The sequence below is a fragment of the Apium graveolens genome, chromosome 10 (genome assembly GCF_009905375.1).
Source record: "Apium graveolens cultivar Ventura chromosome 10, ASM990537v1, whole genome shotgun sequence".
Lineage (NCBI taxonomy): Eukaryota > Viridiplantae > Streptophyta > Magnoliopsida > Apiales > Apiaceae > Apium > Apium graveolens.
Window position 1 is genome coordinate 71,130,102 of NC_133656.1, and position 13,313 is coordinate 71,143,414.

The 13,313-nt window shown below is 42.1% G+C and overlaps 1 non-coding gene and 1 pseudogene across 1 annotated transcript; both read right to left on the reverse strand.

The window, feature by feature from the left end:
- LOC141690653 (vestitone reductase-like) overlaps window positions 1-13,313 on the reverse strand; it is a 61,095-nt pseudogene that overhangs the window by 21,472 nt on the left and 26,310 nt on the right.
- On the reverse strand, window positions 8,510-8,616 carry LOC141694083 (small nucleolar RNA R71). The gene has a single exon (XR_012563414.1). It is a non-coding gene; the product is annotated as a small nucleolar RNA R71 (small nucleolar RNA).

Sequence of the window (13,313 nt, forward strand, 5' to 3'; positions counted from 1 at the left end):
AGAATCCCAGAAATAAGGGAAAAATTCCTGGAAATTAAGATAATTCCTGAATAAAAGGAAAAATTCATTGTAAATGTGTAGGTCGCTCCACACTTTACGGAAAAATGAAACCCTGTAAGGGAACGAATAGACTTAACTTCTACGAAACCTAATCGATGTTTCCCAAAAGTTGGGGGGCAAATGATAGGGATAAATAAATTATGATTGTATAATTAAATACTGCATTAATTGTACAAGTTGTGGGCTGTTAGGCCCAATAAAAAGATATATGATACTCAGACCAGAAAGGTTAAGCCTGATGGACCAGATCAGGCCTGATGGAATAAAAAAGGCCCAAAAGCCCTGATTATTAATTAATTTCGTAATTAATTAATAAGGGACAAAACAGATGTTGAAAAGAGTCCCGATAAGGATATAAATCTTTGGAGATTAGCCTCAAGGGGACCTAAAAGGATAAGGAATCAGTTTCTTACTATCTAGGACTCCAAAGTCCATTCTAATTATGAGACTTGCCCACCAAGTCTCCTATACCAAGTCCAATTCAAGGACTCCCAACATCTATATAAGGGGCCTCACCCCACAAATTAGAACTACGTTTTTTGACTTGATTCTCTAATTCACAGAGATACGTAGGCATCTCGTAAAGGCAGAATTAAGCTACGATACACGAGAGCAGCCATTAAAGGCCTTGAGCTCCCGAATCTTAGTAATAAATACAGCAAATAACAACCTTAGTTTTTTATCCATAACAGGAAGACAAGCTCTTAAGGATTTTGAGAGAATTCAAATCGGCTATAGGATGGACCATAGCAGACATCAAGGGGATAAGTCCTTCATATTGTATGCATAAAATTCTGTTAGAGGAAGGTAGTAAGCCAACTGTGGAACAGCAACGAAGACTGAATCCCATCATGAAGGAGGTGGTGAAGAAAGAAATTCTGAAATGGCTAGATGCAGGCATCATTTATCCTATTTCTGACAGCTCGTGGGTGAGCCCTGTACAATGTGTTCCTAAGAAAGGAGGTATCACTGTGGTTGCAAATGAAAAGAATGAGCTCATCCCTACTCGAACAGTTACAGGATGGAGAGTATGCATGGATTATAGAAAATTGAACAAAGCCACAAGGAAGGATCACTTCCCTCTCCCATTCATTGATCAAATGCTTGACAGATTGGCGGGACATGAGTATTTTTGTCTTCTAGATGGTTATTCCGGGTATAATCAGATTTGTATTGCACCAGAGGATCAGGAAAAGACTATCTTCACTTGTCTATTTGGCATATTTGCTTTTCGTAGAGTTTCGTTTGGGTTATGTGGTGCCCCGGCCACCTTTCAGAGATGTATGATGGCTATATTCTCTGACATGATTGGAAATAACGTCAGAGTGTTCATGGATGACTTCTCCGTCTTTGGACACTCATATGATGAATGCTTGAATAATCTGCGCGCCGTACTCAAAAGATGCGTGGAAACTAATTTGGTGCTTAATTGGGAGAAATGTCATTTTATGGTGCGTGAAGGCATTATCCTTGGGCATAAGGTCTCTAGCAAAGGTCTGGAGGTGGACAAGGCCAAGGTGGGAGTCATTGAAAATCTTCCCCCACCTAATTCGGTGAAAGGAATCCGTAGTTTTCTCGGTCATGCGGGTTTTTATCGGCGATTCATCAAGGACTTTTCAAAGATATCTAAGCCGTTGTGCAATTTACTTGAGAAAGATGTGCCTTTTAAATTTGATGATGAATGTTTGGCAGCATTCGAAACTCTCAAGGAGAGTTTGATCACGGCACCAGTTATTACAGCACCAGATAGGACAGAACCGTTTGAGATGATGTGTGATGCGAGTGACTATGCGGTAGGTGCAGTTCTGGGACAGCGCAAGAAAAATCTCTTCCATGTGGTCTACTATGCGAGTAAGACTTTAAATGGGGCCCAATTGAACTACAAGACTACTGAGAAGGAGCTTTTGGCTATAGTCTTTGGCTTTGAGAAATTTCGATCTTATCTGTTTGGTACGAAAGTGACAGTATTCACTGATCATGCAGCTATTCGCTATCTGGTTTCTAAGAAGGATTCGAAGCCGAGACTCATTCGTTGGGTGCTTTTACTTCAAGAATTTGAGTTAGAGATCAAAGATAGAAAAGGTACTGAGAATCAAGTAGCTGACCATCTCTCTAGGTTGGAGAATCCCGATTCTACTTCACAAGATAGAACGTTAATCAATGAATCTTTTCCGGATGAGCAGTTGTTTGCAATTCAGGAGGAAGAATCATGGTTTGCAGATATTGTAAACTATCTTGTCAGCAATATAATGCCTCCTGATTTGACATCCGCGCAAAAGAAGAAGTTTCTGCATGAGGTGAAGTGGTATATGTGGGATGAACCATATTTGTTTAGACAGGGAGCTGACCAGATCATCAGGAGATGTATCCCGTTCTGTGAGACGGAGGGGATATTACGAGACTGCCATTCCACGGTTTATGGTGGACACTATGGAGGTGAGAAGACGGCAGCTCGTATTCTGCAAGCAGGTTTTTTCTGGCCTACCTTGTTCAAGGATGCTCATCAGTTTGTTTTAAGGTGCGATCGTTGCCAAAGAGTGGGAAATTTGTCAAGGAAGGATGAGATGCCATTAAATGTGATGCTTGAAGTCGAGGTCTTTGATGTATGGGGAATCGATTTCATGGGGCCTTTTATCTCGTCTTGCAATAATCAGTACATCTTGCTGGCAGTCGATTATGTCTCAAAATGGGTCGAAGTTAAAGCTTTACCGACAAATGATGCAAAGGCAGTGCTAAATTTTCTTCATAAGCAAATTTTCACAAGGTTTGGAACACCTCGGGTAATCATAAGTGATGAAGGATCGCATTTTTGCAACCGTAAGTTCACTTCTATGATGCAGCGTTATAATGTGAATCATCGAGTAGCTACTGCCTATCATCCGCAAACAAATGGTCAAGCGGGAGTGTCTAACAGAGAGATAAAGCGCATTCTAGAGAAGGTTGTTTGTCCGTCAAGGAAGGATTGGTCTTTAAAGCTCGATGAAGCTGTTTGGGCTTACAGAACAGCATACAAAATTCTACTTAGGATGTCACCGTTTCAGTTGGTGTACGGTAAGGGATGTCATCTACCGGCGGAGCTTGAGCATAAGGCCTACTGGGCATTGAAGAAATTGAACCTGGATTTAGATGCAGCTGGTAAGAAAAGAATGCTTCAGCTTAATGAACTTGATGAATTTCGACTTCAAGCGTACGAGAATAACAAAATGTATAAGGAAAAGGTGAAGAGGTGGCACGATAGGAAGCTACATCCTAAGTTATTTGTGCCAGGGCAACAAGTTCTGTTATTCAACTCTCGGCTCCGACTTTTTCCTGGGAAGTTGAAATCAAGGTGGTCTGGACCTTTTATTGTCAAAACTGTGTTTCCACATGGAGCGGTGGAAATTTTTGAGAATGATTCGGACCAAGCATTCAAGGTTAACGGTCAGCGGTTGAAGCACTACTATGGGGACATGGCAAACCGAGAGGTGGTTAGTGCCATGTTGTTGACTACATGAGAAAGGTGCGGAACGTCAAGCTAATGACGAAAAAGAAGCGCTGCGTGGGAGGCAACCCATGAATTGTTGTTACAGGAACCCTTAGAAGTTAATAACCTATCCAAAAACACAAAAAAATCAGAAAACAGGGGCTGAAAAAAAAATTCCAAAGACCCTCTGCGCGCCCGCGCAGCTATGCTGAGCGGCCGCGCAGCTTGCTGCGCGCCCGCGCAGAAATGCTGAGCGGTCGCGCAGGGGTCGAGTTCCAGAATTTTTTTTTTTACAGTTCAGAAAAAAAAAAAAACAAAAACACACAAAAAACCCATCACAGCCCATAAACCCACGAATTCTTTTCCCATTACCCCATGATTTTATCCCTCAACCCCACTCCTAATTTAATTTAACCTACTCCACACCCTATATATACATACACCTATCCCACATATCTCCCACAAACTTCCTACACTTAAACCCTCACATAAACATCAAAAATCAGTTCTTACACACTTTTATTCACAAATCAATGGCACCCAAGAGAGCACGCACTATTGACAGCAGCAGCACAGTTCCTACTGCTGATTCATCAAGGGGTACTGCTGCAAGTCCTCGGTTAACTGACAGAGCCGCGGAGGAGGAGTACACTAGGCTGTTGGGGAAGCCGATTCTGAAGGAGAGGGGGTTTTTACCATCAGGGAGGGATGATGAGTTGTTGCCCATGATTGCAGAGAAGGGGTTGATAGCTTGTGAGTCACCCGAAGTAGTACTGATGAGTGTTGTTCGCGAGTTCTACGCGAACGCGAAGGCTGAAAAGAATGGGTTTTCTGTAGTTCGTGGGCTGACGGTTGATTATCATCCTGCGGCGATTCGCCGTGTGATTGGACAGCGAGAGAGGAAGCCCGAGGAGGAGAACTGGAATGAAAAGACTGCTGAGGACTTTGACTTGGATTTGATTTGTGCGACTCTCTGTCGACCGGGCACAGTTTGGAACCGCAGTCCAGCCAATAATGAGTATCGTCACTTTCCGGCGATCGCCATGAACAGGTATGCCCGTGCATGGAATGCATTTATATGTGCTGATATTTTGCCTTCTTCACATGCACACGAGGTCACAGTTGAGAGAGCACAGTTGTTGTGGGGAATTCTGAATGAGGAATACTATGTGGACCTTGGTGAGTTTATCTACCAAGGAATTCTGAAGTTTTTGAGGGGAGCAAAGCATATGAACATCCCTTATGCATCCACGGTTACAAAGCTATGCCGTGCAGTAGGAGTGAACTGGGTGGCTCATGAGCAGTTGCAGTTGCCAGCAGCTCCGATAGATTCTGACACTCTGAATGGGATGCAGGAGTGGACCGGTGGTGAGCCTGAGGAGCATGGGCTGGGTTATCGTCTTCCAGGAGGGCGTCCAGCACGAGGTGCTACTATGGCCAGGCCAGGGCATGGTGAGGCTAGTTCTTCGAGAGCTCAGGAGGGTGCTGGGATGGGTGATGCCCAGTATAGGAGGCTTTCACGGCGGATGGATGCCATGTATGAGACGCAGAGCAGGTTTGCTCAGGAGCTCACCCTTGCGTTAGGGACTGCTTTTCGAGGCCTTGGAGCTGATATCCAGTGGCCAGTTTTTGGTGAGGACTCTGCATACCCGCCGCCTGATACTCAACCCACTGAGGGTGATGATGATGATGACTCCGAGTAGGTATACCCTGTGTTCCTTTCTACTACCTTCACTGGGGACAGTGAAGATTTTAAGTTTGGGGGTGGTAGTTAAGGAATATTTTGTGTGTGTCATATAGCTGCATATTCATGATAGTTAGTTCATATAGTTGCATAATTTTTGCCATATAGTTTTTTTTATATATATAGCTTTATTTGTTTGTCATATCATATAGCTCATGCATATACCATGATCCCTTTTGCAATGATTTATCGACTGAATTGTGATATTGATGCGAGTGTAGTGATAGCATTAAAGTGATATTAAGTTGTGTAGGTTGATATGCATGCTAGAAGCACTTGTATTGTCACTAAGTCTTAGAGAATGCTTAAGGACTAGATTGTTGTTATGATCTGATTATTTTCGAGGATAATCTATTTATTATGCTTAGAATTTGATAATAGGTTCTTAGTGGTAAAGGCATGAAAAAGAAAAAAAATGGAGTAAAAATGGAATTTGTTGCTAGTTGTGGCTAGGCGTCAAATGGCTAGTAGCCGGCTCGCATGTTATGCGAGTAGTCTAGGGTTGAGCAAGATGGAGTGAAACGCACTTGCTCAGAGTTATTAAAAAAAAAAAAATTTGCAAAATTGATCAAGAGTGGGCTCTTTGGTATTCGAGTTATTAAGTTCTTAGGGGACTTTGTGCCTAGTGACCTAAGGCTTTTAGAGTCTGGGATCCGCTAACCTAACGCTCGTTACATGGATACCATTGTATAAGTCTTTTGTGGACCTCACTCATTGCACGGTCAAATAAGCATTTGAGTTATAAATAAAAAGCACGATTCTGTAGTAAGCTCCAAAGTTCTTGTAGTGTTGTATATCACTTTGTGCCTAGAATTTTTATTCTTTGTATAATCGTAGGATTGCCTTGAGGATAGTCTAGTCATAGTAATTGGTCTAGTTCCAAAGCATATTTGTTAAGCATTTGCACACACCACGTTTCTGGCTGTATGTCCGTTTGCATGAGTTTATTGATCTTTAGTGTCTAACTGCATTCGTTGAGACATGACAATTTGGTTGGTTAATTGTAGTAAGGGGGATCGTTGCATTTTCATATAGATTGCATTCATGCATATTTTTATTTGTTTTTGAGTCTGTGACGCTTGAGGACAAGCATCGATTTAAGTTTGGGGGTGTGATAAGTGGCATTTTATACCACTTAGAACGTCTTAAAATGGCTTAAATTGGTGTCTTGAAATCAAGTATTTTGTGTATTTGATGCGTTTTTCTAGTGTTTATGCATTTCAGGGTATTAGTTGCATTTCGGAGAAGGAATCATCAAGAATAAGCCTTGGCGTGTGTACACCATTGCGAGAGGAAAAGAACGGGTAGATTACGGCGAAGAAACGGAGCAAACCTGGAAATTTTCCAGTAGGGTCCTGCGCGCCCGCGCAGCAATGCTGAGCGGCCGCGCAGCAGCCTTGCGCGCCCGCGCAGAAATGCTGAGCGGCCGCGCAGGGTCGGGGAAAAAGATATATTATTTTAGACTTCTACTTCTGTTTGGCTTCCAACTTCTATGTAATCTGAGTTTTATGGGACTATTATATAGGTAGATTTGAGACGTTTTTCACAGAGTATTAAGAGGAGATTATGTTTTAGATTGTGTTTTGCAAGAAGCGAAGGAGATAAGGAAGAAGACCGATTTAGCACACAGCAACGAAGAGGAAGCATATATTCTTGTGATTCTTGTTTTGTTGTAACGTTGGATGCTAGTTTTCTTGCTTTGACTTATTTACTCTTGTGACGTACTCTATTTTAATATAATTAGTTTAGTTGTTATTTTCTTGTGTTTGTTTATCATGATTTCATATGAACCCATGATGGCGATAAGTTCTATTATGGGCTAATCGTGATCATGGGGTTGCAACGGATTTATTATGGAATTCTTTAGTTAATTGTTTAATACTTTAGTGTGTGATGATTGCATGATATCTAGTATTGGTTGTGCGTATTCGTCTTATGTGCGTCGCGAATATATAAGATAGGGTGTTAATCTCTTGTGAAGCGACGGTGGATCTTGAGATTTAGAACTTGCCATGCTAGCATAGGTTCATGTACGTTGTGCATGATTAGTGGGTAACTCTAACAGTTTTATTTGCCCTATGTAATCAAAAAGGAATAACTTGTGCTTAAATCGTTGTGTTGTCAATTTCTGTAGACATATAGGAACTCAACATAATTGATGACTATTCAACTTCTATCTTAATTGTGGATGTTTGGTAGAATGGTATTAGTACAATAAAAGTTGGCTTTTATCAGTTTCGTGTTATTCGATTAATATCATCACTGTCACATGCTAAAGGTAATAACTATGGCTATAGAAGGAAGTAATAATGAAGTTGTGATCTCATGAGTGTTTTATTATTGATAAATTGAAGTGTTAGTTAAGTGGTTAATTAAGTAGTTAATTATAGTTAATATTTAATCAACAATTTTAAGTGTTATTATCTTAACATTGAGAAGTAGTCATACATTGGTGAGTGAGTTAAATTAGACAATAACTTAGTCTGAGTCTCTGAGGGAACGAACTAGAAAGTATTCTATATTACTTGCGAACGCGTATACTTACGTGAATATTAGTGCGTGATTTCGCCCTAACAAGTTTTTGGCGCCGCTGCCGGGGACTCGGCGTATTTGTTTAGTTTATGTACTTACCATCATTGGTCATTAGGACTCAGTGATTAGGACGTAGTAGTTAATTACTCTTTTCGGTTGTGTTTCAGGTACTTTAGCAAACGTTTATGCAAACTCGTTCTCGTGCTCGCAAGAGGACCTTAGATACAGCTGAGGAGAAAGACGAAGTTCTTGATACACCGGAGAAGTTAGATTTTGAGGATTCGGATTCAGGAACTGAGCAGAAAGAACCAGTAAACATGGGAGATCGTATTGTTCAAGCTGATCCAGCTCTTATGGATTTTTCTCGGCCTAAAATTGATGACATTCAGTCAAGCATCCTTCATCCGGCTATTCAAGCTAACACCTTTGAAATCAAGCCGGGCACTATTCAGATGGTGCAGAATTCTGTTTCTTTTGGAGGAGCGGCAACTGAAGACCCCAACATGCACATAAGGAATTTTGTCGAGATCTGCAGCACTTTTAAGTATAATGGCGTGATTGATGAGGCTATCAAGTTGAGGCTTTTCCCATTCTCACTGAGGGATAAGGCTAAAGACTGGTTACATTCTGAACCAGCTGGGTCAATCATTACGTGGTAAGATCTTGCACAAAAGTTTCTGGTGAAGTTTTATCCAATGGCAAAGACTGCTGCTATGAGGAGTGCTCTTACTCAATTTGCGCAGCAACCTACAGAATCTATGTGCGAGGCTTGGGAACGCTACAAGGAAATGTTGAGAAAATGTCCACATCATGGAATGCCGGATTGGATGGTAATCACTGGTTTTTATAATGGTTTGGGGGCCCAATCTCGGCCCATGCTCGATGCAGCAGCTGGAGGCGCCTTATGGGCTAAAAGCTATACTGAGGCATATAATCTTATCGAGACGATGGCTGCAAATGAGCATCAAAACCCCACTCAGAGGATGACGTCAGGCAAGGTAGCAGGTATTCTGGAAGTTGATGCAGCCACCACTATTGCAGCCCAGCTCCAAGCGCTATCAATGAAGGTTGATTCTCTGGCTACGTATGGAGTTAATCAAATAGCTATGGTTTGTGAGCTTTGTGCAGGTTCTCATGCTACGGATCAGTGTTCTCTTGTCAACGAATCTGTTCAGTATGTGAATAATTATCAGCGACAACAGCAGCCTGTGCCAGCGACCTATCATCCTAACAACAGAAATCATCCAAATTTCAGCTGGGGGAATAATCAGAATGCTATTCAGCCACCATATCAGCAAGGAGTAAGTAAACAGTTTAACCCACCTGGATTCCAGCAACCACAGCAGTATGCTACAAGGCAATCATATCCTCAACAGGGAAGTGCAGCTGCACCTACTAGTGCTGATTTTGAGGAACTTAAGCTGTTGTGCAAGAGTCAGGCGATTTCTATCAAGACCTTGGAAAATTAAATCGGTCAATTAGCCAATGCACTGCTCAATCATCAACCTGGCACTCTTCCCAGTGACACGGAAGTACCAGGCAGGAAGGAAGCCAAAGAGCAAGTCAAGGCTATTACCTTAAGGTCTGGAAAAGTAGCTGATGCTGAAAAGGCAAAAGAAGTCGAAGCTGAAGTTAGGGATGAAGAATCTAAGCAAAAGGAGAAAGCGGCGGAACCAAGGAAGACTACTGTTGAACACACTCTGCCTGAGGCTAATACAGGGGAGAAACAACTCTATCCTCCACCACCTTTTCCTAAGAGATTGCAGCAACAAAAGCTGGATAGACAGTTCGGGAAGTTTCTGGAGGTGTTCAAGAAACTTCACATCAATATACCTTTTGCTGAGGCTCTGGAACAAATGCCTAGTTATGCGAAGTTTATGAAGACTATTCTCTCAAGGAAGGTGAAACTGGATGACCTTGAAACCGTTGCTCTCACGGAAGAATGCAGCGCTGTTCTGCAGCAAAAGTTACCACCAAAACTGAAAGATCCAGGAAGCTTCACCATTCCTTGCACCATTAGCAATCTAACTTTTGACAAGTGCCTTTGTGATTTGGGAGCAAGCATTAATCTGATGCCCTTGTCGATCTTTAAAAAGCTGGACCTGCCTGATCCAAAACCCACATACATGTCGCTACAATTGGCTGACCGTTCCATTACTTACCCAAGGGGCATAGTTGAGGATGTGCTTGTCAAGGTGGATAAGCTCTTCTTTCCTGCAGATTTTGTTATTCTGGATTTTGAGGAAGATAAGAAGATTCCCATAATCTTGGGGAGGCCTTTCTTGGCTACTGGCCGTACCTTGATAGATGTGCAAAAAGGGGAACTTACTATGCGGGTCCAAGATCAGGATGTGACCTTCAACGTATTTAAGGCAATGAAATTCCCTACAGAAGATGAGGAGTGATTAAAAGTGGATGTGATTGATTCTGCAGTTACGTCGGAACTCGATCACATGCTAATGTCTGATGCATTGGAAAAGGCCTTAGTGGGGGAATTTGACAGTGATGATGAAGATAGCAACGAGCAATTACAATATCTGAACGCTTCTCCCTGGAAGCGAAAGCTGGATATACCATTTGAATCTCTTGGTACTTCTGACCTCAAGAACGCTGAAGGGAAGCTCAAACCATCAATAGAGGAAGCACCTACCTTGGAGCTCAAACCATTACCTGAACACTTGAGGTATGCTTTTTTAGGTGATTCATCTACGTTACCTATTATTATTTCAGCTGACCTTTCAGGTAGTGAGGAAGACAAGCTCTTAAGGATTTTGAGAGAATTCAAATCGGCTATAGGATGGACCATAGCAGACATCAAGGGGATAAGTCCTTCATATTGTATGCATAAAATTCTGTTAGAGGAAGGTAGTAAGCCAACTGTGGAACAACAACGAAGACTGAATCCCATCATGAAGGAGGTGGTGAAGAAAGAAATTCTGAAATGGCTAGATGCAGGCATCATTTATCCTATTTCTGACAGCTCGTGGGTGAGCCCTGTACAATGTGTTCCTAAGAAAGGAGGTATCACTGTGGTCGCAAATGAAAAGAATGAGCTCATCCCTACTCGAACAGTTACAGGATGGAGAGTATGCATGGATTATAGAAAATTGAACAAAGCCACAAGGAAGGATCACTTCCCTCTCCCATTCATTGATCAAATGCTTGACAGATTGGCGGGACATGAGTATTTTTGTCTTCTAGATGGTTATTCCGGGTATAATCAGATTTGTATTGCACCAGAGGATCAGGAAAAGACTACCTTCACTTGTCCATTTGGCACATTTGCTTTTCGTAGAGTTTCGTTTGGGTTATGTGGCGCCCCGGCCACCTTTCAGAGATGTATGATGGCTATATTCTCTGACATGATTGGAAATAACGTCGAAGTGTTCATGGATGACTTCTCCGTCTTTGGACACTCATATGATGAATGCTTGAATAATCTGTGCGCCGTACTCAAAAGATGCGTGGAAACTAATTTGGTGCTTGATTGGGAGAAATGTCATTTTATGGTGTGTGAAGGCATTATCCTTGGGCATAAGGTCTCTAGCAAAGGTCTGGAGGTGGACAAGGCCAAGGTGGGAGTCATTGAAAATCTTCCCCCACCTAATTCGGTGAAAGGAATCCGTAGTTTTCTCGGTCATGCGGGTTTTTATCGGCGATTCATCAAGGACTTTTCAAAGATATCTAAGCCGTTGTGCAATTTACTTGAGAAAGATGTGCCTTTTAAATTTGATGATGAATGTTTGGCAGCATTCGAAACTCTCAAGGAGAGTTTGATCACGACACCAGTTATTACAGCACCAGATTGGACAGAACCGTTTGAGATGATGTGTGATGCGAGTGACTATGCGGTAGGTGCAGTTCTGGGACAGCGCAAGAAAAATCTATTCCATGTGGTCTACTATGCGAGTAAGACTTTAAATGGGGCCCAATTGAACTACACCACTACTGAGAAGGAGCTTTTGGCTATAGTCTTTGGCTTTGAGAAATTTCGATCTTATCTGCTTGGTACGAAAGTGACAGTATTCACTGATCATGCAGCTATTCGCTATCTGTTTTCTAAGAAGGATTCGAAGCCGAGACTCATTCGTTGGGTGCTTTTACTTCAAGAATTTGAGTTAGAGATCAAAGATAGAAAAGGTACTGAGAATCAAGTAGCTGACCATCTCTCTAGGTTGGAGAATCCCGATTCTACTTCACAAGATAGAACGTTAATCAATGAATCTTTTCCGGATGAGCAGTTGTTTGCAATTCAGGAGGAAGAACCATGGTTTGCAGATATTGTAAACTATCTTGTCAGCAATATAATGCCTCCTGATTTGACATCCGCGCAAAAGAAGAAGTTTCTGCATGAGGTGAAGTGGTATATGTGGGATGAACCATATTTGTTTAGATAGGGAGCTGACCAGATTATCAGGAGATGTATCCCGTTCTGTGAGACGGAGGGGATATTACGAGACTGCCATTCCACGGTTTATGGTGGACACTATGGAGGTGAGAAGACGGCAGCTCGTATTCTGCAAGCAGGTTTTTTCTGGCCTACCTTGTTCAAGGATGCTCATCAGTTTGTTTTAAGGTGCGATCGTTGCCAAAGAGTGGGAAATTTGTCAAGGAAGGATGAGATGCCATTAAATGTGATGCTTGAAGTCGAGGTCTTTGATGTATGGGGAATCGATTTTATGGGGCCTTTTATCTCATCTTGCAATAATCAGTACATCTTGCTGGCAGTCGATTATGTCTCAAAATGGGTCAAAGTTAAAGCTTTACCGACAAATGATGCAAAGGCAGTGCTAAATTTTCTTCATAAGCAAATTTTCACAAGGTTTGGAACACCTCGGGTAATCATAAGTGATGAAGGATCGCATTTTTGCAACCGTAAGTTCACTTCTATGATGCAGCGTTATAATGTGAATCATCGAGTAGCTACTGCCTATCATCCACAAACAAATGGTCAAGCGGAAGTGTCTAACAGAGAGATAAAGCACATTCTAGAGAAGGTTGTTTGTCCGTCAAGGAAGGATTGGTCTTTAAAGCTCGATGAAGCTGTTTGGGCTTACAGAACAGCATACAAAACTCCACTTGGGATGTCACCGTTTCAGTTGGTGTACGGTAAGGGATGTCATCTACCGGCGGAGCTTGAGCATAAGGCCTACTGGGCATTGAAGAAATTGAACCTGGATTTAGATGCAGCTGGTAAGAAAAGAATGCTTCAGCTTAATGAACTTGATGAATTTCGACTTCAAGCGTACGAGAATAACAAAATGTATAAGGAAAAGGTGAAGAGGTGGCACGATAGGAAGCTACATCCTAAGTTATTTGTGCCAGGGCAACAAGTTCTGTTATTCAACTCTCGGCTCCGACTTTTTCCTGGGAAGTTGAAATCAAGGTGGTCTGGACCTTTTATTGTCAAAACTGTGTTTCCACATGGAGCGGTGGAAATTTTTGAGAATGATTCGGACCAAGCATTCAAGGTTAACGGTCAGCGGTTGAAGCACTACTATGGGGACATGGCAA